This window comes from Chiloscyllium punctatum, chromosome 13 (assembly GCF_047496795.1).
Source record: "Chiloscyllium punctatum isolate Juve2018m chromosome 13, sChiPun1.3, whole genome shotgun sequence".
In the NCBI taxonomy this organism is placed as follows: Eukaryota; Metazoa; Chordata; class Chondrichthyes; order Orectolobiformes; family Hemiscylliidae; genus Chiloscyllium; species Chiloscyllium punctatum.
This window is the reverse complement of record NC_092751.1, coordinates 77402664-77422792: the sequence shown is the minus strand read 5'-3', so window position 1 is coordinate 77422792 and position 20129 is coordinate 77402664. Positions and strand designations below refer to the sequence as shown.

The 20129-nt window shown below is 44.3% G+C and overlaps 10 non-coding genes across 10 annotated transcripts; all 10 read left to right on the top strand.

The window, feature by feature from the left end:
- Nucleotides 1-909: 909 nt before the first annotated feature.
- On the top strand, nt 910-991 carry trnas-aga (transfer RNA serine (anticodon AGA)). Its single transcript has one exon. It is a non-coding gene; the product is annotated as a tRNA-Ser (tRNA).
- Nucleotides 992-3118: 2127 nt separating this feature from the next.
- trnar-ucg (transfer RNA arginine (anticodon UCG)) lies at nt 3119-3191 on the top strand. Its single transcript has one exon. It is a non-coding gene; the product is annotated as a tRNA-Arg (tRNA).
- A 1407-nt stretch (nt 3192-4598) lies between these two features.
- trnas-aga (transfer RNA serine (anticodon AGA)) lies at nt 4599-4680 on the top strand. Its single transcript has one exon. It is a non-coding gene; the product is annotated as a tRNA-Ser (tRNA).
- A 2127-nt stretch (nt 4681-6807) lies between these two features.
- trnar-ucg (transfer RNA arginine (anticodon UCG)) lies at nt 6808-6880 on the top strand. Its single transcript has one exon. It is a non-coding gene; the product is annotated as a tRNA-Arg (tRNA).
- Nucleotides 6881-8287: 1407 nt separating this feature from the next.
- trnas-aga (transfer RNA serine (anticodon AGA)) lies at nt 8288-8369 on the top strand. Its single transcript has one exon. It is a non-coding gene; the product is annotated as a tRNA-Ser (tRNA).
- A 2127-nt stretch (nt 8370-10496) lies between these two features.
- Nucleotides 10497-10569, top strand: trnar-ucg (transfer RNA arginine (anticodon UCG)). Its single transcript has one exon. It is a non-coding gene; the product is annotated as a tRNA-Arg (tRNA).
- A 1397-nt stretch (nt 10570-11966) lies between these two features.
- Nucleotides 11967-12048, top strand: trnas-aga (transfer RNA serine (anticodon AGA)). The gene has a single exon. It is a non-coding gene; the product is annotated as a tRNA-Ser (tRNA).
- A 3597-nt stretch (nt 12049-15645) lies between these two features.
- Nucleotides 15646-15727, top strand: trnas-aga (transfer RNA serine (anticodon AGA)). The gene has a single exon. It is a non-coding gene; the product is annotated as a tRNA-Ser (tRNA).
- Nucleotides 15728-17853: 2126 nt separating this feature from the next.
- Nucleotides 17854-17926, top strand: trnar-ucg (transfer RNA arginine (anticodon UCG)). The gene has a single exon. It is a non-coding gene; the product is annotated as a tRNA-Arg (tRNA).
- Nucleotides 17927-19317: 1391 nt separating this feature from the next.
- Nucleotides 19318-19399, top strand: trnas-aga (transfer RNA serine (anticodon AGA)). Its single transcript has one exon. It is a non-coding gene; the product is annotated as a tRNA-Ser (tRNA).
- The last annotated feature ends 730 nt before the right edge of the window (nt 19400-20129 follow it).

Genomic DNA, 20129 nt, shown 5'->3' with positions numbered 1-20129 from the left:
GAAGATTCGGTACTCTCAGCACCGTGGCCCGGATCGTATTCCCGCTCATGGAATGGTTGTATTGTTCAGCTAACATATCGGTGTACCAGTACTTCTGCCGATTTTCCGATGCTAGCAGGTCATTGGTTTTGTCCAAAACATTATGAATGTTAACATAATACAAATAGCTGCAGTTGCTGGAAATCTGAGCCTAAAACGAAAATTGTTTGCGGAACGCAGAAAGACTGGCAACAGAAACATCGACTTTCCTGTTCCTCGGATGCTGCTGTGCTTTTCCAGCATTTTCTGATCTAAAATCAGGTTTCCAGCATCTGCAGTCCTCACTCCTGCCGAGTTACTTCAGTGTCGCTGGTTCCCAATTCAAGAACTCCATCTCTGGCGGTTTCATATCTGTACCTCCATGCTGTGGAATTGAAGAGTGAAGAAAAGTAACTCACCCCCTCCATCTCTGGGGTAATTAGGGGCTGAAAGTGAATCGTATCACATTGAAGTATATCTACAAGCGACTTGATCTCTGTCTTTTATTGGGAACCATCTCTTTCATTGTAACCATCAGGAAAGACCATTTCGTTCGCTAAATAAAGAAATGAATATGTCACTAACCTTTGTTTGTTTCATGTCCAAGAATACTCAGATCAATAGCTCCCTTGATTACCTCTGCTGGTCATGTTCGCAAAGAGATCGAGCAAATTGCCAAGTGTGATTTTCCTTTCAATAAATAATTTTGACTCAATTTTGCTGCAAATATCTTTTCCTAACTTTGTGCTTTTCTTCTTTGACATTGGTGTCTCGCACCTTACAAATGACAGCAAAGGTATGAATGGAGATGGAAACATTTCACTCAAGTCAGCGGCAGCTTTCAATGAGATCACGACTGATTTGGTCAGTGCTCAGGGTGCGGTGCAGTCTGTAGTCATGGCCGAGTGGTTAAGGCGATGGATTAGAAATCCATTGGGGTTTCCCCACGGAGGTTCGAATCCTGCAGACTACGTTATCCGTGCTTTGCCGCTGGAACAATTCAAACTTCCGAAAGCGTGTTTTGCAAACCAGGCCTGTAATTTGATGAGACTTGAGAAACTCGAGTTCTTCATCAGAAATGCTCCACATTTAAAACATTATCTCTGTTTCTCTTTCCAGATACACTGCTCGACACATCGGGTTTCTGCAGTTGTTATTGAACGCCCTGAGCAGAAGTGCTGCTTTTCATTAGATTCCTTTAATCCCTTGTCCTCTGTTCTCTGACTCTGGTCATTGGCAACACTTCCTCTTGCTCGTCAGAGTGCTCATTCCCCACCGCTCCGTCTCCCATCATTACAAACAACCGCAGGAAATTGCCACTTAACCATCTTTGTTCCAAAGTGAAACTCACCAGCCTAGGAACTCTCTCCACCAAATGGGACTTCTCATCCCTGGACATGGAAAAGCCAGAGGATTGTGAAGAGATACTGTGAACATATTGTCAGTTGGCAGTTGGAAAAATGTTTAGGAAGCAAACCATATAATTTAGGCTCCAGCTTTGGAAATCTTGAGAAACTCTTTGGGAAATGGAATCACAGGAGATTGAAGAAGTGTAAATTGTCAGTCCGAGTAGAGGAAGGGACATTGACTCTGATGTTCTCGGCACAGGAATTGATCTGAGACATTGAAAGAATTCTCGCTCCCGTACGTGAGCAATACAAACTTCATCTGGACGGTGGGACAATGAAAAACTCTGGAACACTCAAGACAATATCCAAATATTGACTGAGATCACGACAGTACGAGTACGATAGATGGGTCAGTTTTTGTCCAGTGTGTGCGGGAGGGATTCCTGACACAGTATGTAGACATGCCTTCAAGGGAAGAAGCCACTTTCGATTTAGTACTGGGTAACGAGAATGGCCAGGTTTTAGATTTGGAAGTAGGTGAGCACTGTGGAGACAGCGATCACAATTCTCTCAGGTTTACTTTCGTGATGGAAAGGGATAGGTGTACTACACGGAGCAAGAGTTTCAGCTGGTGGAAGGGAAATCACGATGCAATGAGGTAAGATTTAGGAAGCGCAGAGTTGGGTAGGAAACTGTAGGGGGTGAGCACATTAAAAATGTGAAGCTTAGTCAAGGAAAAGCTCCTGTGTGTCCTCGATAAGTATGTACCTGTCAGGCAGGGAGGAAGATATAGAACGCGTGAGCCGTGGTTTACTAAGGAAGGTGGAATCCCTGGTCAAGAAGAATAAGAAGTCTTATGTTAGGACAAAACGTGAAAACTCAGTTAGAGCGCTCGAGGTTTCCAACGATCTCAGGAAAGACCTAAAAAGAGAGCTGGGAAGAGCCAGGAGGAGACATGAGAAGTTGTTGGCAGATAGGATCAGGGTTAACGCTAAGGCTTTCCATAGGTATGTCAGGAATAAAAGAATGACGAGAGTTAAATTTGGGACAATCAAGGATAATAGTGGGAAGTCGTGTGTGGAGTCAGTGGAGATAGAGGAAGCACTAAATAAATATTTTTCGACAGAGTTCGCTATAGATAATGAAAATGTTGGCGAGGAAGATACAGAGATACTTGCGTCTAGACTAGAAGAGATTGAGGTTCACAAGGAAGAGATATTAGAAATACTGCAGAGTGTGAAAATAGATAAGTCAGCTGGGCCGGATGGGATCTATCTGATGTTGTTTAGCAAATGCACTGCAGGAAGGTACAAATCAAGCTGATGCTAACAACGGCTCGTTTTGAGCCGCTAATTTGCAGTGAAGTGGCGGCGCCAATAAAAGGTGTCACGCAGCTCGTCTAATTCCACATCCTGAGCTCGAAATGAGCAGATGTCTCTCGCTGAGTTTCGGCAGGGTCTTGCTTAGACGACACCATGACACGTTTTCACTGGAGTAGATCATGAAATCGCGTCGTGCATGTGAATAAAACGATGGGCACTTCCAGCAGAGAAGGAGGCGACCCTGAAGCAGGCAGCTCTGGACAAATGTTTCTCCTTTGCCAGTGAAAGGCACTGCTTCACAAATTGGAAACTTCGAAGTGAAGCAGTGTTGGTGATTATCTTCGCTGCTTGTTCACCTTTTTAATTCTGATTCCGTGAAAGTCCATGGCATTACATATCGACATTCTGCCGTGGCTGTGCGTGTCTTTTGGGCCAGTAGCGTAATGGATAACGCGTCTGACTTCGGATCAGAAGATTGTAGGTTCGAGTCCTACCTGGCTCGTGGGGAATGTCTCACTTTAACCGTGCCCCTCTTTGACGCTCCCCTGCAAAGCCCTGCCGGGACGTCACTTCTGTGCTTCCGCATTTAAAACTTGCATTTGTCTTATTGTCCATTTCAAATTCCAGCTCAACACAACGGAGACCTCTGTCGGTTTCGGGGTGCCTTTCTGTGTGTCTCCCTTTGTGGGTGAAAATGAGCATGAGTTCCTCAAAAGAGTGACAAGTCGTTGTGGAAGTGTCATACATCTGTGCCATTTAAGAACACAGGATAAAGTCATTGACATTTGCCCTGGGAACATTAGAACACACGACACTTTGGGCCAAAGTTGGAAACTGCGACTGGAATAGATGGCTCTCTGATCAGGCGGAATGGCCTTTTCCCACTTTGTAAATCTACGAAGACAAGTTGAAAATAATCTGCAACGAAAATGTTCATAAAGGGTGTTTTATTTACACTAAATACGATAGTATCTATCGCCTTGTCTTGTTATTTACTTGTGAAGATTCGGTACTCTCAGCACCGTGGCCCGGATCGTATTCCCGCTCATGGAATGGTTGTATTGTTCAGCTAACATATCGGTGTACCAGTACTTCTGCCGATTTTCCGATGCTAGCAGGTCATTGGTTTTGTCCAAAACATTATGAATGTTAACATAATACAAATAGCTGCAGTTGCTGGAAATCTGAGCCTAAAACGAAAATTGTTTGCGGAACGCAGAAAGACTGGCAACAGAAACATCGACTTTCCTGTTCCTCGGATGCTGCTGTGCTTTTCCAGCATTTTCTGATCTAAAATCAGGTTTCCAGCATCTGCAGTCCTCACTCCTGCCGAGTTACTTCAGTGTCGCTGGTTCCCAATTCAAGAACTCCATCTCTGGCGGTTTCATATCTGTACCTCCATGCTGTGGAATTGAAGAGTGAAGAAAAGTAACTCACCCCCTCCATCTCTGGGGTAATTAGGGGCTGAAAGTGAATCGTATCACATTGAAGTATATCTACAAGCGACTTGATCTCTGTCTTTTATTGGGAACCATCTCTTTCATTGTAACCATCAGGAAAGACCATTTCGTTCGCTAAATAAAGAAATGAATATGTCACTAACCTTTGTTTGTTTCATGTCCAAGAATACTCAGATCAATAGCTCCCTTGATTACCTCTGCTGGTCATGTTCGCAAAGAGATCGAGCAAATTGCCAAGTGTGATTTTCCTTTCAATAAATAATTTTGACTCAATTTTGCTGCAAATATCTTTTCCTAACTTTGTGCTTTTCTTCTTTGACATTGGTGTCTCGCACCTTACAAATGACAGCAAAGGTATGAATGGAGATGGAAACATTTCACTCAAGTCAGCGGCAGCTTTCAATGAGATCACGACTGATTTGGTCAGTGCTCAGGGTGCGGTGCAGTCTGTAGTCATGGCCGAGTGGTTAAGGCGATGGATTAGAAATCCATTGGGGTTTCCCCACGGAGGTTCGAATCCTGCAGACTACGTTATCCGTGCTTTGCTGCTGGAACAATTCAAAGTTCCGAAAGCCTGATTTGCAAACCAGGCCTGTAATTTGATGAGACTTGAGAAACTCGAGTTCTTCATCAGAAATGCTCCACATTTAAAACATTATCTCTGTTTCTCTTTCCAGATACACTGCTCGACACATCGGATTTCTGCAGTTGTTATTGAACGCCCTGAGCAGAAGTGCTGCTTTTCATTAGATTCCTTTAATCCCTTGTCCTCTGTTCTCTGACTCTGGTCATTGGCAACACTTCCTCTTGCTCGTCAGAGTGCTCATTCCCCACCGCTCCGTCTCCCATCATTACAAACAACCGCAGGAAATTGCCACTTAACCATCTTTGTTCCAAAGTGAAACTCACCAGCCTAGGAACTCTCTCCACCAAATGGGACTTCTCATCCCTGGACATGGAAAAGCCAGAGGATTGTGAAGAGATACTGTGAACATATTGTCAGTTGGCAGTTGGAAAAATGTTTAGGAAGCAAACCATATAATTTAGGCTCCAGCTTTGGAAATCTTGAGAAACTCTTTGGGAAATGGAATCACAGGAGATTGAAGAAGTGTAAATTGTCAGTCCGAGTAGAGGAAGGGACATTGACTCTGATGTTCTCGGCACAGGAATTGATCTGAGACATTGAAAGAATTCTCGCTCCCGTACGTGAGCAATACAAACTTCATCTGGACGGTGGGACAATGAAAAACTCTGGAACACTCAAGACAATATCCAAATATTGACTGAGATCACGACAGTACGAGTACGATAGATGGGTCAGTTTTTGTCCAGTGTGTGCGGGAGGGATTCCTGACACAGTATGTAGACATGCCTTCAAGGGAAGAAGCCACTTTCGATTTAGTACTGGGTAACGAGCCTGGCCAGGTTTTAGATTTGGAAGTAGGTGAGCACTGTGGAGACAGCGATCACAATTCTCTCAGGTTTACTTTCGTGATGGAAAGGGATAGGTGTACTCCACGGAGCAAGAGTTTCAGCTGGTGGAAGGGAAATCACGATGCAATGAGGTAAGATTTAGGAAGCGCAGAGTTGGGTAGGAAACTGTAGGGGGTGAGCACATTAAAAATGTGAAGCTTAGTCAAGGAAAAGCTCCTGTGTGTCCTCGATAAGTATGTACCTGTCAGGCAGGGAGGAAGATATAGAACGCGTGAGCCGTGGTTTACTAAGGAAGGTGGAATCCCTGGTCAAGAAGAACAAGAAGTCTTATGTTAGGACAAAACGTGAAAACTCAGTTAGAGCGCTCGAGGTTTCCAACGATCTCAGGAAAGACCTAAAAAGAGAGCTGGGAAGAGCCAGGAGGAGACATGAGAAGTTGTTGGCAGATAGGATCAGGGTTAACGCTAAGGCTTTCCATAGGTATGTCAGGAATAAAAGAATGACGAGAGTTAAATTTGGGACAATCAAGGATAATAGTGGGAAGTCGTGTGTGGAGTCAGTGGAGATAGAGGAAGCACTAAATAAATATTTTTCGACAGAGTTCGCTATAGATAATGAAAATGTTGGCGAGGAAGATACAGAGATACTTGCGTCTAGACTAGAAGAGATTGAGGTTCACAAGGAAGAGATATTAGAAATACTGCAGAGTGTGAAAATAGATAAGTCAGCTGGGCCGGATGGGATCTATCTGATGTTGTTTAGCAAATGCACTGCAGGAAGGTACAAATCAAGCTGATGCTAACAACGGCTCGTTTTGAGCCGCTAATTTGCAGTGAAGTGGCGGCGCCAATAAAAGGTGTCACGCAGCTCGTCTAATTCCACATCCTGAGCTCGAAATGAGCAGATGTCTCTCGCTGAGTTTCGGCAGGGTCTTGCTTAGACGACACCATGACACGTTTTCACTGGAGTAGATCATGAAATCGCGTCGTGAATGTGAATAAAACGATGGGCACTTCCAGCAGAGAAGGAGGCGACCCTGAAGCAGGCAGCTCTGGACAAATGTTTCTCCTTTGCCAGTGAAAGGCACTGCTTCACAAATTGGAAACTTCGAAGTGAAGCAGTGTTGGTGATTATCTTCGCTGCTTGTTCACCTTTTTAATTCTGATTCCGTGAAAGTCCATGGCATTACATATCGACATTCTGCCGTGGCTGTGCGTGTCTGTTGGGCCAGTAGCGTAATGGATAACGCGTCTGACTTCGGCTCAGAAGATTGTAGGTTCGAGTCCTACCTGGCTCGTGGGGAATGTCTCGCTTTAACCGTGCCCCTCGTTGACGCTCCCCTGCAAAGCCCTGCCGGGACGTCGCTTCTGTGCTTCCGCATTTAAAACTTGCATTTGTCTTATTGTCCATTTCAAATTCCAGCTCAACACAACGGAGACCTCTGTCGGTTTCGGGGTGCCTTTCTGTGTGTCTCCCTTTGTGGGTGAAAATGAGCATGAGTTCCTCAAAAGAGTGACAAGTCGTTGTGGAAGTGTCATACATCTGTGCCATTTAAGAACACAGGATAAAGTCATTGACATTTGCCCTGGGAACATTAGAACACACGACACTTTGGGCCAAAGTTGGAAACTGCGACTGGAATAGATGGCTCTCTGATCAGGCGGAATGGCCTTTTCCCACTTTGTAAATCTACGAAGACAAGTTGAAAATAATCTGCAACGAAAATGTTCATAAAGGGTGTTTTATTTACACTAAATACGATAGTATCTATCGCCTTGTCTTGTTATTTACTTGTGAAGATTCGGTACTCTCAGCACCGTGGCCCGGATCGTATTCCCGCTCATGGAATGGTTGTATTGTTCAGCTAACATATCGGTGTACCAGTACTTCTGCCGATTTTCCGATGCTAGCAGGTCATTGGTTTTGTCCAAAACATTATGAATGTTAACATAATACAAATAGCTGCAGTTGCTGGAAATCTGAGCCTAAAACGAAAATTGTTTGCGGAACGCAGAAAGACTGGCAACAGAAACATCGACTTTCCTGCTCCTCGGATGCTGCTGTGCTTTTCCAGCATTTTCTGATCTAAAATCAGGTTTCCAGCATCTGCAGTCCTCACTCCTGCCGAGTTCCTTCAGTGTCGCTGGTTCCCAATTCAAGAACTCCATCTCTGGCGGTTTCATATCTGTACCTCCATGCTGTGGAATTGAAGAGTGAAGAAAAGTAACTCACCCCCTCCATCTCTGGGGTAATTAGGGGCTGAAAGTGAATCGTATCACATTGAAGTATATCTACAAGCGACTTGATCTCTGTCTTTTATTGGGAACCATCTCTTTCATTGTAACCATCAGGAAAGACCATTTCGTTCGCTAAATAAAGAAATGAATATGTCACTAACCTTTGTTTGTTTCATGTCCAAGAATACTCAGATCAATAGCTCCCTTGATTACCTCTGCTGGTCATGTTCGCAAAGAGATCGAGCAAATTGCCAAGTGTGATTTTCCTTTCAATAAATAATTTTGACTCAATTTTGCTGCAAATATCTTTTCCTAACTTTGTGCTTTTCTTCTTTGACATTGGTGTCTCGCACCTTACAAATGACAGCAAAGGTATGAATGGAGATGGAAACATTTCACTCAAGTCAGCGGCAGCTTTCAATGAGATCACGACTGATTTGGTCAGTGCTCAGGGTGCGGTGCCGTCTGTAGTCATGGCCGAGTGGTTAAGGCGATGGATTAGAAATCCATTGGGGTTTCCCCACGAAGGTTCGAATCCTGCTGACTACGTTATCCGTGCTTTGCTGCTGGAACAATTCAAAGTTCCGAAAGCGTGTTTTGCAAACCAGGCCTGTAATTTGATGAGACTTGAGAAACTCGAGTTCTTCATCAGAAATGCTCCACATTTAAAACATTATCTCTTTTTCTCTTTCCAGATACACTGCTCTACACATCGGGTTTCTGCAGTTGTTATTGAACGCCCTGAGCAGAAGTGCTGCTTTTCATTAGATTCCTTTAATCCCTTGTCCTCTGTTCTCTGACTCTGGTCATTGGCAACACTTCCTCTTGCTCGTCAGAGTGCTCATTCCCCACCGCTCCGTCTCCCATCATTACAAACAACCGCAGGAAATTGCCACTTAACCATCTTTGTTCCAAAGTGAAACTCACCAGCCTAGGAACTCTCTCCACCAAATGGGACTTCTCATCCCTGGACATGGAAAAGCCAGAGGATTGTGAAGAGATACTGTGAACATATTGTCAGTTGGCAGTTGGAAAAATGTTTAGGAAGCAAACCATATAATTTAGGCTCCAGCTTTGGAAATCTTGAGAAACTCTTTGGGAAATGGAATCACAGGAGATTGAAGAAGTGTAAATTGTCAGTCCGAGTAGAGGAAGGGACATTGACTCTGATGTTCTCGGCACAGGAATTGATCTGAGACATTGAAAGAATTCTCGCTCCCGTACGTGAGCAATACAAACTTCATCTGGACGGTGGGACAATGAAAAACTCTGGAACACTCAAGACAATATCCAAATATTGACTGAGATCACGACAGTACGAGTACGATAGATGGGTCAGTTTTTGTCCAGTGTGTGCGGGAGGGTTTCCTGACACAGTATGTAGACATGCCTTCAAGGGAAGAAGCCACTTTCGATTTAGTACTGGGTAACGAGCCTGGCCAGGTTTTAGATTTGGAAGTAGGTGAGCACTGTGGAGACAGCGATCACAATTCTCTCAGGTTTACTTTCGTGATGGAAAGGGATAGGTGTACTCCACGGAGCAAGAGTTTCAGCTGGTGGAAGGGAAATCACGATGCAATGAGGTAAGATTTAGGAAGCGCAGAGTTGGGTAGGAAACTGTAGGGGGTGAGCACATTAAAAATGTGAAGCTTAGTCAAGGAAAAGCTCCTGTGTGTCCTCGATAAGTATGTACCTGTCAGGCAGGGAGGAAGATATAGAACGCGTGAGCCGTGGTTTACTAAGGAAGGTGGAATCCCTGGTCAAGAAGAACAAGAAGTCTTATGTTAGGACAAAACGTGAAAACTCAGTTAGAGCGCTCGAGGTTTCCAACGATCTCAGGAAAGACCTAAAAAGAGAGCTGGGAAGAGCCAGGAGGAGACATGAGAAGTTGTTGGCAGATAGGATCAGGGTTAACGCTAAGGCTTTCCATAGGTATGTCAGGAATAAAAGAATGACGAGAGTTAAATTTGGGACAATCAAGGATAATAGTGGGAAGTCGTGTGTGGAGTCAGTGGAGATAGAGGAAGCACTAAATAAGTATTTTTCGACAGAGTTCGCTATAGATAATGAAAATGTTGGCGAGGAAGATACAGAGATACTTGCGTCTAGACTAGAAGAGATTGAGGTTCACAAGGAAGAGATATTAGAAATACTGCAGAGTGTGAAAATAGATAAGTCAGCTGGGCCGGATGGGATCTATCTGATGTTGTTTAGCAAATGCACTGCAGGAAGGTACAAATCAAGCTGATGCTAACAACGGCTCGTTTTGAGCCGCTAATTTGCAGTGAAGTGGCGGCGCCAATAAAAGGTGTCACGCAGCTCGTCTAATTCCACATCCTGAGCTCGAAATGAGCAGATGTCTCTCGCTGAGTTTCGCCAGGGTCTTGCTTAGACGACACCATGACACGTTTTCACTGGAGTAGATCATGAAATCGCGTCGTGAATGTGAATAAAACGATGGGCACTTCCAGCAGAGAAGGAGGCGACCCTGAAGCAGGCAGCTCTGGACAAATGTTTCTCCTTTGCCAGTGAAAGGCACTGCTTCACAAATTGGAAACTTCGAAGTGAAGCAGTGTTGGTGATTATCTTCGCTGCTTGTTCACCTTTTTAATTCTGATTCCGTGAAAGTCCATGGCATTACATATCGACATTCTGCCGTTACTTGGCGCGTCTATTGGGCCAGTAGCGTAATGGATAACGCGTCTGACTTCGGATCCGACGATTGTAGGTTCGAGTCCTACCTGGCTCGTGGGGAATGTCTCACTTTAACCGTGCCCCTCGTTGACGCTCCCCTGCCGGGACGTCGCTTCTGTGCTTCCGCATTTAAAACTTGCATTTGTCTTATTGTCCATTTCAAATTCCAGCTCAACACAACGGAGACCTCTGTCGGTTTCGGGGTGCCTTTCTGTGTGTCTCCCTTTGTGGGTGAAAATGAGCATGAGTTCCTCAAAAGAGTGACAAGTCGTTGTGGAAGTGTCATACATCTGTGCCATTTAAGAACACAGGATAAAGTCATTGACATTTGCCCTGGGAACATTAGAACACACGACACTTTGGGCCAAAGTTGGAAACTGCGACTGGAATAGATGGCTCTCTGATCAGGCGGAATGGCCTTTTCCCACTTTGTAAATCTACGAAGACAAGTTGAAAATAATCTGCAACGAAAATGTTCATAAAGGGTGTTTTATTTACACTAAATACGATAGTATCTATCGCCTTGTCTTGTTATTTACTTGTGAAGATTCGGTACTCTCAGCACCGTGGCCCGGATCGTATTCCCGCTCATGGAATGGTTGTATTGTTCAGCTAACATATCGGTGTACCAGTACTTCTGCCGATTTTCCGATGCTAGCAGCTCATTGGTTTTGTCCAAAACATTATGAATGTTAACATAATACAAATAGCTGCAGTTGCTGGAAATCTGAGCCTAAAACGAAAATTGTTTGCGGAACGCAGAAAGACTGGCAACAGAAACATCGACTTTCCTGTTCCTCGGATGCTGCTGTGCTTTTCCAGCATTTTCTGATCTAAAATCAGGTTTCCAGCATCTGCAGTCCTCACTCCTGCCGAGTTCCTTCAGTGTCGCTGGTTCCCAATTCAAGAACTCCATCTCTGGCGGTTTCATATCTGTACCTCCATGCTGTGGAATTGAAGAGTGAAGAAAAGTAACTCACCCCCTCCATCTCTGGGGTAATTAGGGGCTGAAAGTGAATCGTATCACATTGAAGTATATCTACAAGCGACTTGATCTCTGTCTTTTATTGGGAACCATCTCTTTCATTGTAACCATCAGGAAAGACCATTTCGTTCGCTAAATAAAGAAATGAATATGTCACTAACCTTTGTTTGTTTCATGTCCAAGAATACTCAGATCAATAGCTCCCTTGATTACCTCTGCTGGTCATGTTCGCAAAGAGATCGAGCAAATTGCCAAGTGTGATTTTCCTTTCAATAAATAATTTTGACTCAATTTTGCTGCAAATATCTTTTCCTAACTTTGTGCTTTTCTTCTTTGACATTGGTGTCTCGCACCTTACAAATGACAGCAAAGGTATGAATGGAGATGGAAACATTTCACTCAAGTCAGCGGCAGCTTTCAATGAGATCACGACTGATTTGGTCAGTGCTCAGGGTGCGGTGCCGTCTGTAGTCATGGCCGAGTGGTTAAGGCGATGGATTAGAAATCCATTGGGGTTTCCCCACGAAGGTTCGAATCCTGCTGACTACGTTATCCGTGCTTTGCTGCTGGAACAATTCAAAGTTCCGAAAGCGTGTTTTGCAAACCAGGCCTGTAATTTGATGAGACTTGAGAAACTCGAGTTCTTCATCAGAAATGCTCCACATTTAAAACATTATCTCTTTTTCTCTTTCCAGATACACTGCTCTACACATCGGGTTTCTGCAGTTGTTATTGAACGCCCTGAGCAGAAGTGCTGCTTTTCATTAGATTCCTTTAATCCCTTGTCCTCTGTTCTCTGACTCTGGTCATTGGCAACACTTCCTCTTGCTCGTCAGAGTGCTCATTCCCCACCGCTCCGTCTCCCATCATTACAAACAACCGCAGGAAATTGCCACTTAACCATCTTTGTTCCAAAGTGAAACTCACCAGCCTAGGAACTCTCTCCACCAAATGGGACTTCTCATCCCTGGACATGGAAAAGCCAGAGGATTGTGAAGAGATACTGTGAACATATTGTCAGTTGGCAGTTGGAAAAATGTTTAGGAAGCAAACCATATAATTTAGGCTCCAGCTTTGGAAATCTTGAGAAACTCTTTGGGAAATGGAATCACAGGAGATTGAAGAAGTGTAAATTGTCAGTCCGAGTAGAGGAAGGGACATTGACTCTGATGTTCTCGGCACAGGAATTGATCTGAGACATTGAAAGAATTCTCGCTCCCGTACGTGAGCAATACAAACTTCATCTGGACGGTGGGACAATGAAAAACTCTGGAACACTCAAGACAATATCCAAATATTGACTGAGATCACGACAGTACGAGTACGATAGATGGGTCAGTTTTTGTCCAGTGTGTGCGGGAGGGTTTCCTGACACAGTATGTAGACATGCCTTCAAGGGAAGAAGCCACTTTCGATTTAGTACTGGGTAACGAGCCTGGCCAGGTTTTAGATTTGGAAGTAGGTGAGCACTGTGGAGACAGCGATCACAATTCTCTCAGGTTTACTTTCGTGATGGAAAGGGATAGGTGTACTCCACGGAGCAAGAGTTTCAGCTGGTGGAAGGGAAATCACGATGCAATGAGGTAAGATTTAGGAAGCGCAGAGTTGGGTAGGAAACTGTAGGGGGTGAGCACATTAAAAATGTGAAGCTTAGTCAAGGAAAAGCTCCTGTGTGTCCTCGATAAGTATGTACCTGTCAGGCAGGGAGGAAGATATAGAACGCGTGAGCCGTGGTTTACTAAGGAAGGTGGAATCCCTGGTCAAGAAGAACAAGAAGTCTTATGTTAGGACAAAACGTGAAAACTCAGTTAGAGCGCTCGAGGTTTCCAACGATCTCAGGAAAGACCTAAAAAGAGAGCTGGGAAGAGCCAGGAGGAGACATGAGAAGTTGTTGGCAGATAGGATCAGGGTTAACGCTAAGGCTTTCCATAGGTATGTCAGGAATAAAAGAATGACGAGAGTTAAATTTGGGACAATCAAGGATAATAGTGGGAAGTCGTGTGTGGAGTCAGTGGAGATAGAGGAAGCACTAAATAAATATTTTTCGACAGAGTTCGCTATAGATAATGAAAATGTTGGCGAGGAAGATACAGAGATACTTGCGTCTAGACTAGAAGAGATTGAGGTTCACAAGGAAGAGATATTAGAAATACTGCAGAGTGTGAAAATAGATAAGTCAGCTGGGCCGGATGGGATCTATCTGATGTTGTTTAGCAAATGCACTGCAGGAAGGTACAAATCAAGCTGATGCTAACAACGGCTCGTTTTGAGCCGCTAATTTGCAGTGAAGTGGCGGCGCCAATAAAAGGTGTCACGCAGCTCGTCTAATTCCACATCCTGAGCTCGAAATGAGCAGATGTCTCTCGCTGAGTTTCGGCAGGGTCTTGCTTAGACGACACCATGACACGTTTTCACTGGAGTAGATCATGAAATCGCGTCGTGAATGTGAATAAAACGATGGGCACTTCCAGCAGAGAAGGAGGCGACCCTGAAGCAGGCAGCTCTGGACAAATGTTTCTCCTTTGCCAGTGAAAGGCACTGCTTCACAAATTGGAAACTTCGAAGTGAAGCAGTGTTGGTGATTATCTTCGCTGCTTGTTCACCTTTTTAATTCTGATTCCGTGAAAGTCCATGGCATTACATATCGACATTCTGCCGTTACTTGGCGCGTCTATTGGGCCAGTTGCGTAATGGATAACGCGTCTGACATCGGATCCGACGATTGTAGGTTCGAGTCCTACCTGGCTCGTGGGGAATGTCTCACTTTAACCGTGCCCCTCGTTGACGCTCCCCTGCCGGGACGTCGCTTCTGTGCTTCCGCATTTAAAACTTGCATTTGTCTTATTGTCCATTTCAAATTCCAGCTCAACACAACGGAGACCTCTGTCGGTTTCGGGGTGCCTTTCTGTGTGTCTCCCTTTGTGGGTGAAAATGAGCATGAGTTCCTCAAAAGAGTGACAAGTCGTTGTGGAAGTGTCATACATCTGTGCCATTTAAGAACACAGGATAAAGTCATTGACATTTGCCCTGGGAACATTAGAACACACGACACTTTGGGCCAAAGTTGGAAACTGCGACTGGAATAGATGGCTCTCTGATCAGGCGGAATGGCCTTTTCCCACTTTGTAAATCTACGAAGACAAGTTGAAAATAATCTGCAACGAAAATGTTCATAAAGGGTGTTTTATTTACACTAAATACGATAGTATCTATCGCCTTGTCTTGTTATTTACTTGTGAAGATTCGGTACTCTCAGCACCGTGGCCCGGATCGTATTCCCGCTCATGGAATGGTTGTATTGTTCAGCTAACATATCGGTGTACCAGTACTTCTGCCGATTTTCCGATGCTAGCAGGTCATTGGTTTTGTCCAAAACATTATGAATGTTAACATAATACAAATAGCTGCAGTTGCTGGAAATCTGAGCCTAAAACGAAAATTGTTTGCGGAACGCAGAAAGACTGGCAACAGAAACATCGACTTTCCTGCTCCTCGGATGCTGCTGTGCTTTTCCAGCATTTTCTGATCTAAAATCAGGTTTCCAGCATCTGCAGTCCTCACTCCTGCCGAGTTCCTTCAGTGTCGCTGGTTCCCAATTCAAGAACTCCATCTCTGGCGGTTTCATATCTGTACCTCCATGCTGTGGAATTGAAGAGTGAAGAAAAGTAACTCACCCCCTCCATCTCTGGGGTAATTAGGGGCTGAAAGTGAATCGTATCACATTGAAGTATATCTACAAGCGACTTAATCTCTGTCTTTTATTGGGAACCATCTCTTTCATTGTAACCATCAGGAAAGACCATTTCGTTCGCTAAATAAAGAAATGAATATGTCACTAACCTTTGTTTGTTTCATGTCCAAGAATACTCAGATCAATAGCTCCCTTGATTACCTCTGCTGGTCATGTTCGCAAAGAGATCGAGCAAATTGCCAAGTGTGATTTTCCTTTCAATAAATAATTTTGACTCAATTTTGCTGCAAATATCTTTTCCTAACTTTGTGCTTTTCTTCTTTGACATTGGTGTCTCGCACCTTACAAATGACAGCAAAGGTATGAATGGAGATGGAAACATTTCACTCAAGTCAGCGGCAGCTTTCAATGAGATCACGGCTGATTTGGTCAGTGCTCAGGACGCAGTGCCGTCTGTAGTCATGGCCGAGTGGTTAAGGCGATGGATTAGAAATCCATTGGGGTCTCCCCACGTAGATTCGAATCCTGCTGACTATGTTTTCGGTGCTTTGCTGCTGGAACAATTCAAAGTTCAGAAAGCCCGTTTTGCAAACCAGGCCTGTAATTTGATTAGACTTGAGAAACTCGAGTTCTTCATCAGAAATGCTCCACATTTAAAACATTATCTCTGTTTCTCTTTCCAGATACACTGCTCGACACATCGGGTTTCTGCAGTTGTTATTGAACGCCCTGAGCAGAAGTGCTGCTTTTCATTAGATTCCTTTAATCCCTTGTCCTCTGTTCTCTGACTCTGGTCATTGGCAACACTTCCTCTTGCTCGTCAGAGTGCTCATTCCCCACCGCTCCGTCTCCCATCATTACAAACAACCGCAGGAAATTGCCACTTAACCATCTTTGTTCCAAAGTGAAACTCACCAGCCTAGGAACTCTCTCCACCAAATGGGACTTCTCATCCCTGGACATGGAAAAGCCAGAGGATTGTGAAGAGATACTGTGAACATATTGTCAGTTGGCAGTTGGAAAAATGTTTAGGAAGCAAACCATATAATTTAGGCTCCAGCTTTGGAAATCTTGAGAAACTCTTTGGGAAATGGAATCACAGGAGATTGAAGAAGTGTAAATTGTCAGTCCGAGTAGAGGAAGGGACATTGACTCTGATGTTCTCGGCACAGGAATTGATCTGAGACATTGAAAGAATTATCGCTCCCGTACGTGAGCAATACAAACTTCATCTGGACGGTGGGACAATGAAAAACTCTGGAACACTCAAGACAATATCCAAATATTGACTGAGATCACGACAGTACGAGTACGATAGATGGGTCAGTTTTTGTCCAGTGTGTGCGGGAGGGCTTCCTGACACAGTATGTAGACATGCCTTCAAGGGAAGAAGCCACTTTCGATTTAGTACTGGGTAACGAGCCTGGCCAGGTTTTAGAATTGGAAGTAGGTGAGCACTGTGGAGACAGCGATCACAATTCTCTCAGGTTTACTTTCGTGATGGAAAGGGATAGGTGTACTCCACGGAGCAAGAGTTTCAGCTGGTGGAAGGGAAATCACGATGCAATGAGGTAAGATTTAGGAAGCGCAGAGTTGGGTAGGAAACTGTAGGGGGTGAGCACATTAAAAATGTGAAGCTTATTCAAGGAAAAGCTCCTGTGTGTCCTCGATAAGTATGTACCTGTCAGGCAGGGAGGAAGATATAGAACGCGTGAGCCGTGGTTTACTAAGGAAGTGGAATCCCTGGTCAAGAAGAACAAGAAGTCTTATGTTAGGACAAAACGTGAAAACTCAGTTAGAGCGCTCGAGGTTTCCAACGATCTCAGGAAAGACCTAAAAAGAGAGCTGGGAAGAGCCAGGAGGAGACATGAGAAGTTGTTGGCAGATAGGATCAGGGTTAACGCTAAGGCTTTCCATAGGTATGTCAGGAATAAAAGAATGACGAGAGTTAAATCTGGGACAATCAAGGATAATAGTGGGAAGTCGTGTGTGGAGTCAGTGGAGATAGAGGAAGCACTAAATAAATATTTTTCGACAGAGTTCGCTATAGATAATGAAAATGTTGGCGAGGAAGATACAGAGATACTTGCGTCTAGACTAGAAGAGATTGAGGTTCACAAGGAAGAGATATTAGAAATACTGCAGAGTGTGAAAATAGATAAGTCAGCTGGGTCGGATGGGATCTATCTGATGTTGTTTAGCAAATGCACTGCAGGAAGGTACAAATCAAGCTGATGCGAACAACGGCTCGTTTTGAGCCGCTAATATGCAGTGAAGTGGCGGCGCCAATAAAAGTTGTCACGCAGCTCGTCTAATTCCACATCCTGAGCTCGAAATGAGCAGATGTCTCTCGCTGAGTTTCGGCAGGGTCTTGCTTAGACGACACCATGACACGTTTTCACTGGAGTAGATCAGGAAATCGCGTCGTGAATGTGAATAAAACGATGGGCACTTCCAGCAGAGAAGGAGGCGACCCTGAAGCAGGCAGCTCTGGACAAATGTTTCTCCTTTGCCAGTGAAAGGCACTGCTTCACAAATTGGAAACTTCGAAGTGAAGCAGTGTTGGTGATTATCTTCGCTGCTTGTTCACCTTTTTAATTCTGATTCCGTGAAAGTCCATGGCATTACATATCGACATTCTGCCGTGGCTGTGCGCGTTTATTGGGCCAGTAGCGTAATGGATAACGCGTCTGACTTCGGATCAGAAGATTGTAGGTTCGAGTCCTACCTGGTTCGTGGGGAATGTCTCGCTTTAACTGTGCCCCTCGTTGACGCTCCCCTGCAAAGCCCTGCCGGGACGTCGCTTCTGTGCTTCCGCATTTAAAACTTGCATTTGTCTTATTGTCCATTTCAAATTCCAGCTCACCACAACGGAGACCTCTGTCGGTTTGGGGGTGCCTTTGTGGGTGAAAATGAGCATGAGTTCCTCAAAAGAGTGACAAGTCGTTGTGGAAGTGTCATACATCTGTGCCATTTAAGAACACAGGATAAAGTCATTGACATTTGCCCTGGGAACATTAGAACACACGACACTTTGGGCCAAAGTTGGAAACTGCGACTGGAATAGATGGCTCTCTGATCAGGCGGAATGGCCTTTTCCCACTTTGTAAATCTACGAAGACAAGTTGAAAATAATCTGCAACGAAAATGTTCATAAAGGGTGTTTTATTTACACTAAATACGATAGTATCTATCGCCTTGTCTTGTTATTTACTTGTGAAGATTCGGTACTCTCAGCACCGTGGCCCGGATCGTATTCCCGCTCATGGAATGGTTGTATTGTTCAGCTAACATATCGGTGTACCAGTACTTCTGCCGATTTTCCGATGCTAGCAGCTCATTGGTTTTGTCCAAAACATTATGAATGTTAACATAATACAAATAGCTGCAGTTGCTGGAAATCTGAGCCTAAAACGAAAATTGTTTGCGGAACGCAGAAAGACTGGCAACAGAAACATCGACTTTCCTGCTCCTCGGATGCTGCTGTGCTTTTCCAGCATTTTCTGATCTAAAATCAGGTTTCCAGCATCTGCAGTCCTCACTCCTGCCGAGTTCCTTCAGTGTCGCTGGTTCCCAATTCAAGAACTCCATCTCTGGCGGTTTCATATCTGTACCTCCATGCTGTGGAATTGAAGAGTGAAGAAAAGTAACTCACCCCCTCCATCTCTGGGGTAATTAGGGGCTGAAAGTGAATCGTATCACATTGAAGTATATCTACAAGCGACTTAATCTCTGTCTTTTATTGGGAACCATCTCTTTCATTGTAACCATCAGGAAAGACCATTTCGTTCGCTAAATAAAGAAATGAATATGTCACTAACCTTTGTTTGTTTCATGTCCAAGAATACTCAGATCAATAGCTCCCTTGATTACCTCTGTTGGTCATGTTCGCAAAGAGATCGAGCAAATTGCCAAGTGTGATTTTCCTTTCAATAAATAATTTTGACTCAATTTTGCTGCAAATATCTTTTCCTAACTTTGTGCTTTTCTTCTTTGACATTGGTGTCTCGCACCTTACAAATGACAGCAAAGGTATGAATGGAGATGGAAACATTTCACTCAAGTCAGCGGCAGCTTTCAATGAGATCACGGCTGATTTGGTCAGTGCTCAGGAGGCGGTGCCGTCTGTAGTCATGGCCGAGTGGTTAAGGCGATGGATTAGAAATCCATTGGGGTCTCCCCATGTAGGTTCGAATCCTGCTGACTACGTTTTCCGTGCTTTACTGCTGGAACAATTCAAAGTTCAGAAAGCCCGTTTTGCAAACCAGGCCTGTAATTTGATTAGACTTGAGAAACTCGAGTTCTTCATCAGAAATGCTCCACATTTAAAACATTATCTCTGTTTCTCTTTCCAGATACACTGCTCGACACATCGGGTTTCTGCAGTTTTTATTGAACGCCCTGAGCAGAAGTGCTGCTTTTCATTAGATTCCTTTAATCCCTTGTCCTCTGTTCTCTGACTCTGGTCATTGGCAACACTTCCTCTTGCTCGTCAGAGTGCTCATTCCCCACCGCTCCATCTCCCATCATTACAAACAACCGCAGGAAATTGCCACTTAACCATCTTTGTTCCAAAGTGAAACTCACCAGCCTAGGAACTCTCTCCACCAAATGGGACTTCTCATCCCTGGACATGGAAAAGCCAGAGGATTGTGAAGAGATACTGTGAACATATTGTCAGTTGGCAGTTGGAAAAATGTTTAGGAAGCAAACCATATAATTTAGGCTCCAGTTTTGGAAATCTTGAGAAACTCTTTGGGAAATGGAATCACAGGAGATTGAAGAAGTGTAAATTGTCAGTCCGAGTAGAGGAAGGGACATTGACTCTGATGTTCTCGGCACAGGAATTGATCTGAGACATTGAAAGAATTATCGCTCCCGTACGTGAGCAATACAAACTTCATCTGGACGGTGGGACAATGAAAAACTCTGGAACACT